Source organism: Haplochromis burtoni, unplaced genomic scaffold, assembly GCF_018398535.1.
Source record: "Haplochromis burtoni strain Fernald_Lab_line unplaced genomic scaffold, NCSU_Asbu1 Contig_25, whole genome shotgun sequence".
In the NCBI taxonomy this organism is placed as follows: domain Eukaryota; kingdom Metazoa; phylum Chordata; class Actinopteri; order Cichliformes; family Cichlidae; genus Haplochromis; species Haplochromis burtoni.
Window position 1 is genome coordinate 2,005,009 of NW_024582386.1, and position 15,669 is coordinate 2,020,677.

The window sequence follows — 15,669 nt, forward strand, 5'->3', positions numbered from 1 at the left end:
AGAAGAGAAGAGAAGAGAAGAGAAGAGAAGAGAAGAGAAGAGAAGAGAAGAGAAGAGAAGAGAAGAGAAGAGAAGAGAAGAGAAGAGAAGAGCTTCAGGAGAACGGACGAATGCAAGAAACAAGCAACGACGTTTGTAGGATAAACTAGGGCAGTACGCATTTACAAAAGGCATACTGTGAGACAACACCACAAGCATTTGAGACACACACACACACAGGCTGACTCTGCTGCTCCCATACACACTTCATTCAGAGCGAGCGCAAAACTGTGTGAAGTGTACTTACCAGGGTAGCAGGAGTAGCCCACTTCTGCAGCATGCTTTCTCTCCCCCTCTCATTCCTTTGCTCCCTTAACTGCTCCCTTCTCCTGCTCTGCTGTGTCCCTTGTAAAGCACCCCGAGTCTCTCTCTCCCTCTCTCACGCTCTCTCTCTCTCAGGCGGTAAATCCCAAGCAGTGTACTTGTGCTACAAACTGCTATCTGCCTTTCTCCCCCCCCCTCCCCCCAAACAGACACCACAGACACACACACACAGAGCCAGCAACCTTCTACTAAATCTGGCAGGCAGGAAGCTCCCTCACTACCACTGAAATACAGCACTCAGGTGATCTCTCTCACACACACACACACACACACTCGCACAAACGTACACACAAAACTGGTAGCACACACTAGCACACGCCCACAGGGAGGGAGTCCCGCATGCAGAGCTCCAACGTGTATTATGCAAGGGGCTGAATGCGAGCCAGAGCTCTCACACTGTCTGCCCCACACACACACACACACACACACACGCAAGCACACACAGGGCCCCTCCCACAGTTCGCTCGTCCAACTTCATCAGGTATTCATTCAAAAAACACACACATGCCAGCTGGCTGCACGCCCAGAGACCGCTTACAAGCAGAGAAAGAGAACGAAAGGGAGGGAGAGGGAGAGAGAGAGGCTGGGTGGGAGGGTGTTACAGTGAGAAGGGCAGAGAGGGGACTGTGGGAGAGATAAAGGCGGAGGGAGGGAGAAAGTGAGTAGTAGAGATTAGAGAGAGGGAGGCAGACAGAAACAGAGTGAGCGCATGAAAGAGTGACACATGGAAAACTCGTCGAGACACACCGATAGACTTGCATATAAGGCTGATCTGATCTGATCACGGTGACGCCAGACATATTTGATATATGCTGGAGAGGAACCGAGGAAAGGTGTCTTGTTTATAAAGGTGTAAGGGTTTGTGAATTAAATCAAGGAGGCAAAAGGAAAATCAGAACCTCTTTTCGTCCCCCTTTTCAGATATAGTTGGTTTCATGCTCGGATTCGACAAGCCTGCATTTCCCAGTTTTGACCACTAGATGGTATGACTGATTACAATTGTAGAGGAGTCTATTTCCGTTAGTTAGCTGACCTAGTTAAAAGACCATTTGGAAGTAAATATAGATGAAATGTGCTCTTCAATGCTAAGAGATGTAGCACGCACAGAAGAGAAATGAGCACTCTCTTATAGGATGTTAACACACACACAAACACACGTGCGCACACATGCAATGACTAACTAACTTACGGAAAAATGATTCCCGAAAGATTTAGTTGGTCTAAACATGCACTAAAAAGACATCCTGTTTGTTTTAGTTGGCCTTCCTGTCAGCTTGATATCATTCCAGGGTTCCAATGTTCAACACTGGGTATTCATAGTTTCTGGCAGCAGGAGACATTTCAATATTTGCAATGAATGTGGTAACATATAAAACACAGAGTAAAATGCTCAATGTGAAGAGTTTTAAAAAGCAGGAATGTCACAGTTTATTTGTAGTCTTTTTATTTTGTTTTTCATAGGGCATTCTTACCGATAAGCGATCATCTAGTACGGTTGGGCTTTCGTTCATGTTGACAGCACAGTTCGTGATTTGCTATGGCACTGAAAGTTGCGAAATTTCCTTCCTGTTTCAAAAATATTCCACCCATTTCTAAAGAAATTGAATATTGTGCATTTCATTAGAAATGTTAAGATCGGGGAATTTGAAGGCAGTTTTGGAAATGTAACCAACACCACTGCATTTTATCATGAAGGAATCATGCACTGCATATGCGCTAAAAAATCGTAATATTACGTTGTTAACGAAGAGTATTTTAACATCAAAATGAAGCTGAAAAGAATTAACTCAAAATATCTGATTGAGGAGGAAAAGCAAAGCAAAAAACTGCACAACTATGACTATTTTGTCCATTAAACATCTTGCCCTAACCCAAGAAATACAATATGATTAGTAAGCCTGTAGCCTTCTAACATAGAAATATTTCTCAGCAAGCTTGAATCATAATTCACTGTATGAAGAGTTCACTAGAAGAACAAGTCATTAGTTTTTCCATTTAAATCAAATACAATGCAAACTATGATAAAGTCTCAGTACATTAAAGTACATTTTAGTATTTTAATGTCAACATGTAGCTTTAAAGAATGGGCTGAAAAGACGCATAAATAAGGAAAGAAGTGAAGCAAAAGACAGACTAGAAAACCAGACTAGACCGTGCTATTGTTAAGTCAGCTGACCTCAGCAGCAAAGCAACACTGGTCTGTCTCCTTGGCAGCTAATTGGAGCCTCTCTGCATTTAATCATAATTCATTTGTGTGTAGGGCTGCTCAATTAATCGAATTTTAATCACGATTAGGATCTGGGCTTTCAACGATCATTAAAAATGACTGAGCCGATTATTAGCCCCTCCCTCGTGCTTTACTCTCGCGCTGCTCCGTGTGGCAAATCGAGCACACCTCTCTGCATTTCGAACACGCATCACAACAATTAAGAGGACCCAAGGGAAGCTCGGAAAGCTAAGCAGAAGTTATTTGGAGAGGAGAGTGACTGCCGTTGGTTGAAAAGAGGTAAAAAAAAAAATTCAGTGGTGTGGAAACATGGGTCAGACGTGGATCAAATAGACACAGTGTGTAAACTTTGCTATGGTGTCATAGCTGCACCACAGAGCAACACTGCAACGTTCACTAAACATAGATGTTTACATTTTTCATTTATTTTTTATATTGCAAACATTTGCACTGTTATCAGTATTTGCACACTATTTTATATTATTTTTTAAAGTCATTATTCAATACATTGTTATTGTTAACCCTTTAAATCCCTGTAGAACCTGAACCTGTAAGCTAGCGCAATAATTTTTTTGCATATGAAACCGGAGGAGTTGTACTTACATCTTATGCCATCAGCTTGTCCTCGTCACGGTTTCCTTCCACATAAAGCTTTGCAAAAATTGCATAAAAAGCGCTTGCAGGAACAAAAACATAATATTCCAGAAACACGCTTTGCCGATCCGATCAGCTGTTCGTAACACTTCCCACATTGAAACAGACGTCAGCGCGAACTATCGCATGTCCGCCATTTCCTGTCCGAAACCGGAAGTGACGTCATATTCGCGGAAAATGTAGTTTTTTACTTGTAGGCCTTAAAAGCCTATACTGGTGTTTTTATAAGTCATGTTTGACTTTATTTCTGAATAGTTTCTGGGATGCTTAGAACTCGAATTGCACTGCTGGAAATAGTTTATTTTGATGCACCTGCTGTTTTCTTTGCAAATTTGCATCATAGGATTGTTTTTTGTTTTTCCTGCAGTATATAAAAATTGCTGTATCTCCAAAATAAAACTATGAAGACACTCAAAATAAATTTCCTGTTGTTGTAAACTATTTTTTGCAACTTTTTTGTATTTAAAGTTTTGAGGGATAAACCTCTTAAATTTCTCCAAGTAGAAATATATGTAAAAAACAAAACAAAAACGATTTTCAATTTTTTTGTAGTTTATTGCACTTTTTTGCAATTAATGTAGTTACTATGGACTTAATGCATACATATTATTAAAATATGGGCTATAACAGTTGTATTGATGTATAGCAACTTGAAATGCTCCCACAAATGGCACTACAACATGTAAAAAAATAATATAAGCTCTGGCGGACTTGGTTCTATAGTAGGTCTTAAAGGGTTAAATAAATATCGTCAAATAATCGAGATCTCAATTTCAGTGAAAATAATCGTGATTATCATTTTTGCCATAATCGAGCAGCCCTATTTGTGTGGGTTTGTTTACAAGTGAAAGCAGGATAAGACAAAGAGAGCGAGACAAAGTGGGAGTAGAGAATGAGCAGAAAGAAATGAGAAATTTTAGTTTCTTGCTTGGCGATCCGAAGTCTAGCCCTGCACGCCTCCCTCCTTTGATCAGGTGGACCGTCTTGCCTGAAGCCTTGGTGAAACTTTTCGCCAACTGCTGAATCTAAAGATAAATGATACCTGTTGTTTCAAATGTAGCCTGAAGCCCAACCAAGACAACTGATTCAGTTGGGTGTGACTGAAAATTGGAAACCAATACGCTTCCAAAACATCACTATTGCTCAATCTTGGCACGACTTGCCTTCCTCAAAACCCATTTCTCATTGTCCTTTAGCATAAAAGTGTCCTGTTGAATCCCTACAAATGTACATAACTGCTTCATGGTGAATGTGCTGTATGTGTATAACACAACATCATAATCATCACACATCTCCAGCTTTAGAAAAACACACATTTTTTCTTTGATTGACAATAATTTGACATAATCTTTTCACTTTAAACAACAAGAAGCACTTTAATGCAGACCTGACTGACAAGCCACACTCCTTAGTGAGTTTGATTAGAAATGGCCAGAATGAAGGTTGAATCAAAACACACGCATTGAGCTTTTCAACAAGACTCACTCATAACATGACACCTCAGTCAATGATCTCCTCTCATCAAGAATCAATGAATTGTTAAGTGCACTGAAAAATTCACTGCAAAACCTGCCTTATTCTGTCTCAGCCTTCTGCCTTTCTGCAGAGCACCGTCTCAGTCACAGCCAGTCACTAAGGAAACTGATGAAAAGCTTCTATATATACACACACACCCATATACATATCACACACTGCTCTGCTCTCTCTCCCTGTCACACACACACTGAATCTCTGTGCCGCTCTCTCTCAGTCGCCCACGCAAACTTCACACACGCTGTGGTTATGACAACAGCAACCCCCGCCATCCTACGCTCTCTTTACCCATCTATCCCCTCCCGTCTCCGTCGGCAAAAGTCTCAGCTCCCTTGTTTATCCATGTCTTTCCATCTGTCTCTGGGCCTATGTGTGACTATGTGTGACTATGTGTGTGCATGTGTGCGCAAGCTGGTGAGAGAGCAGGTGTAGAGCCATCTAATGGTCACACACTCATACACACAAACTGTGTCTGCCAGACAGACTTTATGAACTAATGTTCTGTCAGTAATCTATTATTCAGAACCTTTTGTAATCATTTCATAATTATGCTAATAGTGCCCTCTGAACTTTGGGGCATTTACACGGTCTGCAAATATCTTTCATTTTTACCCCCCCCCCCATACCCGTTCATCTCTGTCTCGCTCACAAACCCTCTGCCAGACTGTGTTAACTTGCTGGCAGTGTAGTGCGCTACTTCGGCCCAAGCCACATCCCATTCACAAACCTACTAATCCACACACACTATTAGATCCCTGCTAGTCACACACACAAAGAAGTATGCATGTGTGTGTTTGCAGGATTAGGGAGGGACTGGAATGGATGGGCAAATCACTGCTAAGCTCCTCTATTGCTGCATAATCCTACTGAGTACACACACACACACACACACACACACACACACACACCGAACACATACACAAAAGCATGGAAATAGAGACACACAAATATGTAAATATGCAAACATGCATTCAGATGTGCACGCACAAAACGAACAAGTGCTCTCTCATTCAATGTCGCACGCATACAAAGAATGTATTTGCGCACGCCCACTCACGCAAACAATAGTAGTCATCGTTGACATTCAGACACACAAATATGCAGGCAAAAGTCCAACACACTTATTCAATAACAAATGCAGACATAAACACTCAGATATCTTTTCAAAGACAATATATAATCCTGTTCGGAGTATGTGTGTTGCAGTACAAAAGGGAGTAAGAGAGAAATGTGGGATGGGAGGTAGCTGGAGACAGAAAACACGAGTTGGGTTTTTTTCCATCTTCTGTTAAAAAAAAAAAAAAGACCCCAACGAAGAGAGAAAAATGGAGATAAAAGTAAAAGACAGAAAAGAGGCGTAAAAAAGAGAGATAAATGTAATCCAAACACCATTATGCAATCTATTCATTCATTCTGCCCACACAACTAGAACCCTTTTGTTCATTCAACCACCTTCCCCAACCCTTCAAGAAATGCAATACATACAATTAGTAATCCTGTTTTAAATTCTAAATATGACTCAATTAGTGTTTAAGAGCATCGAAATATTTCTCCACAAGCTTGAATCATAATTTATTGTGTAATGTAAAAGGGTTCACAAGAAGAACCAGTTATCCAGTGACTGTAGTTAATAAACAAAGAAGAAAAAAAAACAACAACCAGTAAGGTCACTGTAAATTACATACGCTGACCCCATGTGGTCCTATGGAGTTAGTGCAAGCATACAGCCCATTTGTATCTTAAGTCGGCCAAAGGAGTAAAAAAAGAAATACTATACCCCTTACTTTACTTTACTTAGAGGTTTATATATTTAATCCCTGAGATGTCTGAATAAAAATATTGAATGAAATACACACATCACACACTAACTATATTAGTAAATGTTGATATATGTTCGTATGTATGTATCTATTATGTATGAATTATGTATTATGTTATATATATATATATGTATATATATATATATATAAAAAAAAAAAAAACACCCAGCACGCCCCTGCGGGCGGTTTATCCTTCAAGCTCGGGTCCTCTACCAGAGGCCTGGGAGCTTGAGGGTCCTGCGCAGTATCTTAGCTGTTCCCAGGACTGCGCTCTTCTGGACAGAGATCTCCGATGTTATTCCCGGGATCTGCTGGAGCCACTCGCCTAGCTTGGGAGTCACCGCACCTAGTGCTCCGATTACCACGGGGACCACCGTTACCTTCACCCTCCACATCCTCTCGAGCTCTTCTCTGAGCCCTTGGTATTTCTCCAGCTTCTCGTGTTCCTTCTTCCTGATATTGCTGTCATTCGGAACCGCTACATCGATCACTACGGCCGTCTTCTTCTGTTTGTCTACCACCACTATGTCCGGTTGGTTAGCCACCACCATTTTGTCCGTCTGTATCTGGAAGTCCCACAGGATCTTAGCTCGGTCATTCTCCACCACCCTTGGGGGCATCTCCCATTTTGACCTCGGGACTTCCAGGTTATACTCGGCACAGACTTACAAATATATATAATACTAATATATATATTCCCAATATATATATATATTAAATATATATATATATATAGTGTGTGGTGCGTGTGTGGTGTGTGTGTGTGTGTGTGGGTTGGTAGTTGTGTGTTTTGGTAGTAAAACTAATGAAAATACAGTAAAAAAAATCTAAGCCATCTAGTGGGCCAGATTGGACCTTTGGGCAGGCCAATTCTAGCTCATGGGTCAGATGTTTGGCACCCCTGCACTAAGCTAATGAAGCAACAAAAATTGTAAAAAACAAAAAAACCAAAAAACTTTTTCATATTCACATAATGAAGAAATGGTTTACTGAATCTGTGTGTTTGGGTTTTTTTTGTTTGTTTTCTAAAGGTTTTTAAAGTTTACTCATGGTTGCTTCATTACTTTCCTTCACTACTTTTTGTTTTAGGCATTTTAAAAATGTTTGTCTTGCTGACTCATCTGACAAATCTTACTATAATACACATAATCAGTTTGTTTGCCCATGAACTCCTGCCTCACAATCAGGAGTTGAACAACCAAAACATGCACCTAGGTTGAGTACCCAATGGACATGCAGATTGCTAAAAATGTACCTTCCTGACTTATGTGATATAGATATAGATAAGAACCTGGTTCTTATCTATATCACATAAGGCTAAAAGGCTTTTTAGCATTTATTCATCCAAAGCGCCTTATAAAGCATAGAATAATTTTAATTTCATAACAAAAACATAAAATTTATTATCACAAAACTTTAAATGAGCATGGTATTATGATGACAGTATTTTGCCTAGAAACCACCTAACAACACATCATGCACTAAGTACCATAGGCCTGTACTAGTACTTCTACTGGTATCAAACTCAAGATGAAAAGAATAAAAAATTTCCCATATTAAAATTTTCAGTCAGAACCACTATAGTTAAAGCTGATGCAGTAATTTGCCAATATGGCACTGTTCTGGGGGCATTCCCTCCCTTCTGTCCGCACACATTCAAATCATTAGGTGGGGAGAGCAACAGCAAATCAGTGGCAGGCGTGTTTTAGTCAGATACATCAGGTAAGCTTTGTACTTTGTAGAGCTGAAGTGGAGGTGGGTTGAGAAGTAGCTTGCAGGTGAACAGCACCTATAAAGAATTTTAGTAGCTCACCCTAAATAAGGTTTTCCAATTGGATGGGAAGAAGGTTATGCTCTATAATTCTTTTATTATCTCCTACAATGTAACATATGTAGAGTGTGACTGACAGAGTTTTTCTTATTAAACCGATTTCCTTCCTTCCATTCCATTTTTCACACAAAAAGTCAATTTGCGATGCCCATGTTTATCTGATGATTTGTTCATATAAGTGGGAGAAATGCGAAAAAGAAAAGAAAAAGAAAAAAAAAAATCAGACTCCGCTGACATGAGTAAGAGCTTTCAAAATCTGATGTCAGGCTGAGAACTATGCTGACAGGTGCATGTGCGCGAGTCTGAGGTGCTGCAGAGATCACAGCACTAAACAGAATGGCTGAGCAGACAAATATTAATACATAATGTGGCTGGATTTGTTTGTCAGTGCACATACACTTTATTTTTTTCCCTCCTTGACAGAAAAAAAAAAAAGAATTCACTCAGATTTTAGGATGGTCGCTGCATGTGTCGACATCTAGGACAGAGAACCATACTGCTGTGTTCGCTGAAGGTGAACTGCCCGCTGTAATGGACACAGACAGGCAGACTGGCACTAATTGGCATGAATGGGCATGGCAGCAGGCCTTTTGTGGATGAAGGAGAGGTGAGCGGCTGCTCAGCATGTGTCCTTGTCTATGAATAATGCGTTCCACCTTTTCAAAGGCACACGGACAAAAATGTCAGAGCGGCAGCGCCACTGCTTGAGTACACATTCATCAAAGTCCTCTGCTCTACACAAACACACATCCAACACTCCTGAGACTCAACAGGACACACGTGCAGCGCACACCAGAGCCAGTACAGTACTCAGCAATCATCCAAACAAACAAATTCCACAGGCAGACTCTCACAAACACAAAGGCTCCATGCTCCACAGGTGTCTGCATGCTGCCCAGCAGCATCCGTGCTTGTGAGGCTAAAATCTGTGTGATGAAAAGAATAGAGTTTAACGTAGCATACAAATCCATACATCCCTCCATTCATGTTACCCTGCGCAGTATGGAAAATAGCTGTGCTCTGTCCTCTCGGTCTCCCAGAAGGGAATAAGGTTTTCTGTGCTGGTAACAAAGGGATAATATTTTATTTTCCAAATCTGTGATCAACTGAAAATACTGCAACAGAAAATAAAGCTGCATTTTAAATGTTATATGTGCGTAGACAAATAAAGATGGAAACTTTCTCACTAAGACAGAAAGCATGCAGTTAGCGGGTAACTGTATTTCAACATTTTCCAAAGAAAAGACCTCACAGGACTGATTGATTTCATCAATGGACACACATAACAAAGAAGTGGAAGTCTTTACATGTGTAAACTCTAAAGGCTGCTTCAATTTCTGCCTATTTGTTGATAAGGAACTACGGCATTTCAAGATTTCTTAAATGCGACTGTGTGTTTAGGCAACACTTTCCACCACCATCTTCAAAACACCACTACACTGAAGTTGTTCTGACGGGCTGTAGTGACCTTAAGCACCATGCCAACGTACTTTATGTGGTTTTTCTGGCCTTCAATTTGTTCCCCAGCTATATATGCAACGTCTTGGCTGATAATACGAGCCAAAGAATTACTTTGACTTTCTAGCTTACACTAGAAATACCATAACTGAAGTTTATGTTAGTGCTTCAATCTCATTTTTCCAACTTCGCCTGACCTGACAAAGCAATTTATATTTAGAGATTGTGGTAAAGAAAAAAGCTTCAAGTATGCACAAACAGTGAGTTGGATTTGGTTCACTCCAACATTCCCACTGCTTCAGATTTTGAAGCTAGAATGACAAAAAGGAAACAGACAGACTGACCACACAGGCTTGTCACTGCTCGCTTCACTTTCCCAACTAATCTGTCACTTTCTTTTAACATCATTATTCTCGGTTTGTTTTTATTCACACACACAAACACACACAAACTGAAAGACCAGCAAATTGTGTGCAGTTAGCAAAACAAGCTTATTTCTGTGCAATATGCTTCCGTATGCATGCAGCTGTCTCGTGTTTTAGAAAGACACACACCCTTGTTTTACTATCTTTATTGGGACTCCCCCTAACCCCAGTCTCACACGCACACTCAAACACTCACAAATTGCCTTCAGGATGGTCGTACGTGTCCTCCTGAGACACAACACCCTCTGACCATGACCCCATTTCAACGCCAAACCCAATCTCTGCCTGGAACACCAGAGGGTTTGACTGCAGTTATGTAAGCCTTTGCAGTGGTAGAGAAACAGAGGGAGGGACAGAGAGAAGAGGGTAAAAAAAAAAAAAAAGAAGAAAAAAAAAGAGGGCAGGAGAGATGGACACCGGGACCAGGAGTGGGGGAGCGGGATTAAAGTACAAGTAAATGATGGCGAAGCAGAAAGAAGATAAGAGAGACGGTGAACGAGACAGTGATGTCACCTTGTACTTGCGCTGCAGTGAGACGGACAAAGAGAGCGAGTAACAGAGGTAGAGAGAAAGGGATGTTGAGAGATCTATTAGCTGATAGAAGCCATGCAGACAGCCTCCCACTCCTTAGGCAATTGATTCGAAGGATATTGTGCTGAATGCTGTCTGCGTGTGTGCGCAACTGAGTGACAGTGAAACTAGCTTTGAGCCTCGGGGCATAAAGTACTAGTACTAGAAAGCTACTGGTGTGTTTCTACAACTGAAATGTAAACCATCACATTTTAGGGTAAATTCTTGATGTTTCGTGAATGTAATGATTTGGATTTAGCACATAGTGATTATGGTTAAAATCTCCTTTGAGTAAGTTTTGGTGAATGCGACGTCCTTTTAAGTGGCAAAAACAAGTTTGCATGTCTGTGTGTGTTTCAAGGGGACAGCATAATGGAATGCCTCGGTTCGAGACTTGCCAAGAGCCCTTTTCCCATACGCCAGGGAGCCAAGACTTCCCCAACCAGCCAAGAATAGCACCGACACTCTCTCTCTCTGTCTCTCTGCTTTACTCTCTCTCACCCACACTCACGAGCACTCACACATTTTTACTGTTTGGATTTGACAAGAAGGGTGATAGTGTGAAGGAGGAAATAACAGCCGTGTGCACTTCAACACCGTTACAGAAAAAGAAGAAGAAGAGGGACATTTTCTAAATTCATATTTGTACTCTTCAACAAGCAGTGCAGTGAGACGTTTTTTAGGACACAATATGTTTTGGTCAATATGACGCTAATAAATCTTCACTTATTTGAGTTTCAATTAACTCAAGGAAGGGGGGGGGGTTAGGGAGGCAGGAAGACAGAGACATACAAAAGCATAGAGAGGCAGTGAAACTGCCGTGCTGGCTGCTCCCTGTGGGGTAAATGGGTTTGTTGTTCTCTCTGTGGATGTGTACTTACAGTATATGTGATTTTTTTTTCTTTCTTACTTTTTTGAGGCAGCAGTAAACTGGTGGATAGAGATGTGGACCACAGTGCATTCCCTTACTGCCACTGCATCACAACAATAGGCAGGAACATGTTTTCTACTCCAAAAAAAGAAAAAGAAAAAGCAATGACATACTGTATAAGAACCAGCCTTACTGACAGTACAGCTCACTTTTTTTTGTCTTCAAACCAGTGTTTAAGCATCTCTACTAGATGTGATTACCAAAGCTGGGCTTAAAAGGAGTTAAAATATTCTACTTTAATACTTGTTTCTCTCCTTGTGACTCACTGGGAAAACAGCTTATAGTGAGCAGAGAGGCTATCCATCAAACAGAAGACCCGAGTTCAAATCCTTGACCTCACTGAAATGTCTGTGAGTGAGATAATCGGCAGCAGCTCCAAAGGTGCTATTCTGTAGCTGACCCTGCCATCTTACTTCCCTGCGGTAAGGGTAGGAAGCGAAACAGAATTTCCCCTTTGGGGATCGATATTACCACAGAAAGACAGCACTTTCGCAGTGAGTAATTCAGAGAAAATCAAAGCAGTTGTAGTCTGTGCTTTTCAAGAAATGTGAAGAACAGCAGCTCTATTTGTAGAGAAATATTAGATAGCAGATACTGAAAGAAAAACATTAGAAATACATATGCAATGCAAACAAAGCTGTAAACCAAACAATTCCTTCTCAAGCCGTACATTTACCTCACATATGAAAGGTGGTTTTTGGTGTGTTGTTTTTTACATGTAGAAGTCGCTGATTTGAACCTTGCTAAACACGCATCTGTGCAGCAGTTGGAATGTCAGGTTTATTGCAAAACTGGACTCTTAGTCAAAGAGAAAACACTGATCTGGAAAAGTCCTTGATGCCAGAACTAATAACATCAAATTAACCATGGCAGACTAACAGCTTTTAGGTTGAAATAACAATGTGATAGCAGTTTGTCAGTTGTGATTCAGCAGTAATGAGCCAACTACTGTGTCCTAGGTTGTCATGCACAACCTGAGTTCTAGCAACTTAAAAACACGATACGCAGCGGGTCGCCGTGCACAGACGAAACGAGATTACATAGCAAAGAACAGAAGATGCTTTTTAAAAAATAATTTTCACCATGGTATCAATGCAAAGACAATTTTACCTCATTCAACACAACCCCTCCAGAGCCCCCAGGTGTGTCAGCAGGTGGTACAGCCCATGGAGAGGGTTCCAGACTATCCCAGAATGCAGTGTGTTGACTCAGGGACACAGCACTCCCTGGTGAATGAAAACAACAAACAAAGTTACTCAAAATTTATAGGGAAATATAGGGGGAAAGCGCATATGTTTATATAAATTCACATATATTCATATACGCTGTGTCAGCAATAGCAAGAATGGATCTGGACACACAGCTGAGGACAGACTGCATTGTTCCGTCAATAAAAATAATCACTGCTCTTCTTTGATTCAAGAAGAAAAACCGTGGTTCTGATTATTTTGCTACAAACAAGTAAATAAAAGTCCCACAATAAGACAAAAACCCCCACTTCTGTCATGATTATGTGGATGTTGATGAATTATGTGTGAATAGGTGGATTTTATGCTGCGATTGTTGCTGTGCATGAACATAAGTTAAAAATGATTTGTGAGATTTGTTAGAGAAAAGGTGGGGGACATCTAGCACTTCCATATCTATGAGAAGCTTCAAGTGCTTCGCAGTTTTAAAAACTGCAGGTCATCATTATACACAGTGCATGTCATACTCGGGGAAGAAACTCCAGAGTATCTTTAAAGACATCAAATGTGCAACAAGCTGACTCGAGCAGACGCCCACGCACCAACATAAGAGACAGACTAGCTGATTGTCGACAGTGTGTACACACTCTGTGGGACTAATTAGGCAGGTTGTGCTGGAGTGACGGCTATGTTATGGGGATACAAGACACATGTTCCCTGCTGTTAGTCAGCGGCAGTATGTGTGTGTCTATGAATGTTTATGGGGTATATGTGGGATGCCAAACATCCTACTGACCTAGTTCTTATATGTCTGACAACAAGAAAAGAGGTGGGGAGGTGTGGGAGGGAAGTTTGTATGCAGCTGTCTTAGCTGTGGGAAAGTGTTTCATTGCAGCTCATAAGAAACCGAGATGGGATTACAGCATTTGGCTGGTTTTGTGATAGTAAAATATGTCATTCCATTCACACTTTTTAAGTTATGCATGATCACTCTGTGGGACGGAGAGAGGAAGAGAGAAAATAAATATCTGGTTAAAACTGATAGTGCGCAACAGAATCAGGCTTAAACATTTACACATGCGTTAAAGTGTCTGCACAAAGAAAGCAAGAGGGGTTCTGTGTATTACAGAGACTTGTAATGTGTTTATGTAAGGAGGAGAAAGAGGAAAAAATAGATGAGCACTGAGGCCATGGATTAGCAAACACTAACTGGCAAAGGAATTGATCACATGGTATAAAAAATACAAGGGAGAAAAGGGGGATGCAGGGAAGAAGCATTACACACAGAGAAAGAAAACCCAGCACCAGAGAGCCAAAAAAAATGTTGAGAGACCAAAGAAAAAGTAGAGTACAGACAATCCAGAGGTGATGAAAAATAAAGACAGATGGAGAGAAAAGAGGGGACAGAGAGGTAAAGCAAGCAGGGAGGAAGAGGGAGACAACAGAGAGGCAGAGGACAGAAACAGATGGTGGCAGAGAAGAGGCAGATAGAAACTCAATGGGATGACAACACTGGCATAGCCAGCGAGGCACAGCAGGGAGTATGAAAAGCTGAAAAATGTCAGCAGAAAGGGAGGAGGATGATAAGAAGTGAGGGCAAAGCAGGACAGACAGCGAGGGTTTTCATCTAACGCTGCACCAACTTTCAGGGAAAACAAAACAGACCTTCTCATCTTATCAACACAATTTATCAGCTTATAAGCTTCTCTTATTAAAAAACAAAAAACAAACCAACTAACTAACAATGCTTTATTTGCTCATTTCTCATATCTGTAAATTAGAATTATTGCGATAAAATAGACTTGTTACAATTCAAAAAAGCTAATCATATAACTGATATCTAAATCACCCTTCACATGATGCTCTAATTACTTCAGACTGTGCCTGTAATCTGAATCAGCTGTCTATTTAATCCTTCAACTACCTGGGGTCTCTTAAACAGAGACACCTGCCCCTTTCTCCTCACACACAAGCTGAGATAAATCTCTGTTCTAGATTGTGAAGGGTAAAAAACCAAAAGTAACATGATTTCTACAGCTTCATGAGCAGAACCAATACTGTCAGACCTTATTTATTAGTCATTATAAAATAAAGTACTTAATAATGTCTTTTTAATATCCACACACAGAAAATATAAGAAATCTACGGTGTAAGAGTTTTACCTCATTAACCTCCTAATCACGCTTATTGTAAGTGATTGTAAGAGTTGTTGCACTTGAATTGCTTTGCTCAGTACGGCTTTTAAGGTGGAAGTACCGCAACAGCAGTCCATCTCCCTTAACAGTGCTTAATACATGTGGTCTAATCTTTTGACTGAATATTTTCTCTATTTCAAAGCAACATCTTGTTCATGGTAGTTTGATACTTTTGAATCCGCACATCTTCAGAATAATAACAAATACACCAGAAATGTCTGTCAGCTGAAAATTATTCAGCAAGTCCAGGCAGTAGATTCGTTCAAAGGCTTTAAGAAACGAAAAAAAAAGAGCTTAATGGATATCTGAACTCTGAGTTCATTAATCAACAGTTTGTCTTGTTCTGACTTTGGTCTTTTACCAATAATGGGAGTAGAGCCTGTGCATCTTAATAGCTTTGTTAAAGTTGTTGTCCATGACTTAATCACGCGTGCAAAGTAATGAATTTAATAAGTCTGAATATGAGCAATAAGGA

The 15,669-nt window shown here is 40.5% G+C and overlaps 1 protein-coding gene across 5 annotated transcripts in view; it reads right to left on the minus strand.

The window, feature by feature from the left end:
• atxn1a (ataxin 1a) overlaps positions 1 to 15,669 on the minus strand; it is a 102,978-nt gene that overhangs the window by 22,217 nt on the left and 65,092 nt on the right. For 3 of the 5 annotated variants that reach the window (XM_042218916.1, XM_005917504.3, XM_042218917.1), the window contains one exon: positions 12,923 to 13,038. The gene's annotated coding sequence lies outside the window, so the exon portion shown is untranslated. Of the gene's footprint in view, positions 1 to 286; positions 2,688 to 10,678; positions 11,888 to 12,922; positions 13,039 to 15,669 lie in introns of those variants that run through there. The other 2 variants (XR_006054177.1, XM_005917506.3) reach the window with 2 other exon arrangements.